This window comes from Gossypium arboreum, chromosome 8, assembly GCF_025698485.1.
Source record: "Gossypium arboreum isolate Shixiya-1 chromosome 8, ASM2569848v2, whole genome shotgun sequence".
NCBI classification, from domain to species: domain Eukaryota; kingdom Viridiplantae; phylum Streptophyta; class Magnoliopsida; order Malvales; family Malvaceae; genus Gossypium; species Gossypium arboreum.
The window spans coordinates 62,937,959-62,943,197 of record NC_069077.1 but is presented as its reverse complement, the minus strand read 5'-3'; positions in this window follow the sequence as shown (position 1 = coordinate 62,943,197).

Below are 5,239 nucleotides of genomic sequence, written 5' to 3'. Positions count from 1 at the left end.
GCATTATAGATCAAGAAAAACGTGATACGGGTCTTGAACGAGGGAAGATTAAATTTTTCGACGAATAGACTCGTTTATCATCATTTTGTACCGAGTTAAGTTCATGTGTAAATAGTGTGATGTGTTACATATTTTAATGCTTTAATGTTATATGAATATAAATGCTTATTTTCAATCATGAATTATATGCCTTGATATTCCATGAGTATATGGTTGGTATTATGGATATTGTAAACGACATTAGGAGCAAGTTCGACAGTGATGCGATAAGTAAGGAAACCCCGTTTGAACCTTAGGAATAGTCTAGGATACAAGTGACATGTCACTAGGAATTAAGGAATTTGAACTCATTGAGCGGTCTAGGTTCGTGATTTATATGTGACATCTGAGTTCCTTGAGTGGTCTGAGTTCATGATGTACGAGATACATGTAATTTGGTTTCGAGTATTTGTCTTGTGAGTCTTATAGGTGGCTAGGTAGTCCTGAGTGGTTCGGATACCTGACAACTTGTATGAGCAGCCTGCATGGTTACACCCTGACCTATAGCTTATGCTAACGGGCCCGTGAGTAGCTCCATTTCGAGCGTTACATGTTATGAGGTAGCTTTGGCTACGTATGTATATGTGGCACTTATGTGCAAGTTTTTCGTATATGTAATAGTATTCTGAGTGTCCAACGGGTATTGCAATGGATGAGGTGATGAAAGTCCCAAAGAGGGCATGCTAAAGAAGGTATGAGGTATGATCATATGATATACTACGGGTAAGTACAGGTATGCACGCTAAACTCATGAGCAATGCCTTGATAAAGGATGAATTGTGATGAGAAAGTATATATATATATATGAGCACTTGATAAATAAGTCAAAATGCTTGAATGATGACTAATCTTTATGGTTAAGTTATTATGTCTTTGTGTGATAATTACTTACTGTCATTGCAAATTATTTGCATGTGGACTTTGTGACAGCCCTAAATTGACCCTAGTCGGAAAGTGGTTTCGGGACCACTAAACCAAGTCATAAAGATAATTAACCGTCATAGTTGATGCTCATTATATGTACATATGCATGTGTGAAAATTTCATGTTTGAATTTTGTTAATAGCAAGTGAATTTTATCAAATAGGACTTATGTGAGAAAATTTGGAAATGTGCTAGGCAAATGTAAAGTGGCCTAATAATGCATGTTGTGAAATGATAGGTTTGCATGTCAAATTACCCAAAATTAAAGCATAGTGGCGGCCATGTTATGGGTGGAAACATGTTGTAAACATGTTGTGTTAGTGAGTTATGTTAGAAAGAATAAAAAAGGGTTAGGATTAAAGTAATGCAAAAGGTGGAGTGATGAAAAAATGGTCTCATCCATGCCCCCCTTTGCCGTGAATGGAAGAAAGAAAACAAAGAAAAAAATAGTGTTCATCCTTGAACATCTTTGGTCGAATAGAAGAAAGAAAGAAAGGGAATGAGCTTGGAGAAAAATCGGCTATGAAGGCTCACTAGATTAAGGTATGTTTAATGTTGCTTTGAAAGTTCATACATCCCTTGGATGATTAGTCTAAATTCTAACTATCTCATGGATGGATTTGGGATTATTAGAGAGTTAGTATTCGACTAAGAGGCTTCAAAAGTTTTAGTTGAAGCCTTGAGACTATTAGCATATTAGCTATATGGATGTGTTATGAGGCTTGAGGTGTTAGGTAAATTTGAACTCATCACCAAGTTCTTTAAGCAATCCAAGCTAAAAGTTTCGATATTGAGGTATCTTGAGCATCCGGCCATGGTAGGAAGTAGAAGGGAAAATATGGTTGTTGTTAGATGAAGTAGAGTCTAACAAATGAGCACATATGTGCATTAGTTGCTAGATGGAGAAGAATCGGCTAGCAAGTTGTGTGCTAAGGCCGAATATAATTTTGTATATTAATGGGTAATGCATGTGTTGAATTGATGGAAAGGGAGAGGATGCTTTACTAGTGTATATATGTGTATTGGCCAAGTTTTGAACTTGAAACAAAATGGTGTTTAGTCAATACAAGTGACCATACTTGTAGAATGTATTAAGTGTTGCAATCGGCCTCAACATAGACATGTATGTTCGGCCACATGAATGAGTACATAAGTTGATGTGTATGTTCGGCCATAGGTAAGCATATTGATGGCTTTATCTTGACTTAGAAAATTCGGCTAAGAGGAATATTAGCTAATATGTTGAATTCGATTCGTGATTTCGTACATATGTGACTCTAATGTCTAATGTATATATGGGCTATGTACCTTGAGCTTCTCTTTTGATGTTCGAATGAATTATATTAAATTGCATAATGTGATTAAAAATGCGTATGACCATTTTGTATTTTAGCTAAATGTGGCCATATGACCCATTAAATTCATTGTCATGTTCGGCCATAAGCTAGCATAATGAGACTTTAATAAGTTAAATTTGTTTGAATTAGCTCAAGAGCTTAGAGGACCAAAGTTGGATAAGGAAAGGAAAAGTGATCGAATAGTCGCCAAATCGCTCGACAACATCCGAGGTAAGTTTTCGAGTAATGGAGCTTAGATTATGATTCGATTAGATTATGTCTTAAGTAAATCAAAATCATGCTCTTTGTATGTGGCTATTGAGCGAAATTTGTAAGTGTGATAAGTGTTTTGTGTTTGAGCTTTGGTAATGAAAATGAAATATGGATGTGTCATGATTTATTAATATATGTGCATGGTTATTGAATGATATCCGGCTAAGTCCTCAAGGCTTTTGTGCTAGGTGACTATAACCGACTAAGATCCAAGGCATTCGTATGAAGTTGCTATATCCGGCTAAGACCAAGGCATTTGTGCTAGCGATTATATTCAAAGCTAAGACCAAGGCATTTGTGCTAGCGACTATATCCGGCTAAGTCCCAAGGCATCTGTGCTAGTGACCATATCCGGCTAAGACCAAGGCCTTGTGCAAGTAGTTATATCCGCTAAACTCAAGATTACTTGAGTTTGGGAATGAGCGATCTGCTGTAATAATTTCAATTAATACGCTCGTAAAATCTCAACAACGAGGTATGTGTTGTACATGCATTGGATTAATTGTTTCTCTTAAATAGCATTCGCTCACCGATTAAGGAGCTTCAGCTTTTGGTTAAGTTGATCCCTTATGTATGAATATAAGGGTTGGAAATGTGAAGTAGGACTGATTTTTGAGAATATATGTATATGAAATTATCTGTTTAGTTATATGAATGCTATACTTCAGTTGAGCCTAATTTCATTGCTCAAAACTTACTAAGCATTAAATGCTTACTCTGTTTCTTTGAATCTCTGTTTTATAGATTTGGTTCGTCAGCTATCGGACTCGGGATTATTGAAGTCAAAGTCTCCCACACTATCAAACCCCCTTTTGGTACATTTTTGGTTGAACTTTGAAATGGCATGTATAGGACTACCCTTTTTGTTGTGGGTCATGTACCCTTTGGTTTTGTATAAATTTGGATAGCCATGCGAAAATGGCTTATATACACTTTGAGCTTAATATTATAATCGTCTTGTATGATGTTCATTAAGAGGTATGGAAATGTTTGGGAATGATTAGCCATTGGTGTGACACCCCTAAAGTGACCCTAGTCGGAAAGTGGTTTCGGGACCACAAAACCGAGTCATAAAAATAATTAACCATTATATTTGATGCTTATTATATGTATATAGGCATGTGTGAAAATTTCATGTTTGAATTTTGTTAATTGTAAGTGAATTTTGCTAAATAGGATTTGGGTGAGAAAATTTAGAAATGTGCGAGGCAAATGTTAAAGTGGCCTATTGATACATCTTAGAAAATGTTGTCCTTGCATGTCAAAATACCCAAAAGATGAACTAGTGGCCGGCCATGCTATGGGATTAACCATATTATAAACACTTTGTGTTAATGTGGTATGTAGGAAACAATAAAATAAAAACAAAGTTAGTAATAAAGAAAGGGAAAAAGGAAAATGATGAAAAAAAAAAGAAAAAAAGAAAAAAAGGTTATCATGTTGCTCAAGTTGGCCGAATAGAGTAAAGAAAAGAAGAAAAGGGGTGAAAGAAACAAGTCTTTATTCTTGTTTCTTCTTGGCCGATTCTAAGAGGGAGAGAGGGAGCAACCATTCGGTGATTCTAAGTGATAAATAAGGTGAGAAATTCATGTTAGCTTATGGATTTTTTTTAGCATATTTTGAGTTAGATATTAAGTTCATTACATAGCCCATGACAAAATTTTTAGTTTTATGGTGTCTTGAGCATTCGGCCATGGGGGAAAATGGTAGGGGATAGATTGATGTTTTAAGGTTTAATAGAGTTTAAGCTAGTAAATACTTAATTTTTGGTATTTATATGTGAAAGAGATGAACTTGAAAATTTTGAATTTACATGATTAAATCTTTTGGTTTGTCTTAGTATTAAATTGAAGGGAATGCCGTAGGTGCTTGAATGTACTAACTAGATATTGTTTTATATACATCTCTCAATAGGTTCGGCTTTGTGCATGAATTTAGGGGATTAAACCTTGAATGATGTTATGTATAGGTTTCGGCTATGAATCTTTGTGTTTACTTTCTTTATGTGTTGATGCTCAAATTGAAAAAGGGATGTTAGTTATGTTATAACATTTGCTTAATAATGAAAGGACATGAGCTTAAAGCTTGAGCAGCATTCGGTATTAGAGTAAGTTAAAATTTGTTAGGAAATAACTCCCAAGTTAGTGAATCACGAGTTAAGAAAGGGATTTAGGTTGTATATATATATGTTAAGCTAAGGCTGTTAAATTATCAATCTTTCTTCCTAGCCGAATGTGTGTTTATAAAGTTGAGTTGTTAAATAAGATTTTGAAGTTAGCCCATGTATTTATTTTTGAATTTAAGAAGAATGATACATTCGACTATGCTTTGATGTGCTTGAATTGTTGTTATTTGAATAAAGATTTGTTTGATGATATATATATATGTATTCGGCAATGGGATAAAATGTGTATTAAGGTAAGTTTCATGGTGATTATGCTTGTGATGAAGGGTTAATATTCGGCATTGAGTAATGTGGGGTAAGGTGATTAATCGGCTATGAAATTAGCTAAATTGAATAGGTATGTTTAATGATATGCTTAGTATAATGTATGATCTTATAACTCGGTTTGGTATTGAGATAAAGGTTAGATGTATGATTGGATTTTGGTATGTGTTAAATTGGTTAATCAAAGATTAAATGATATGTGATTGCCAAATGTGAT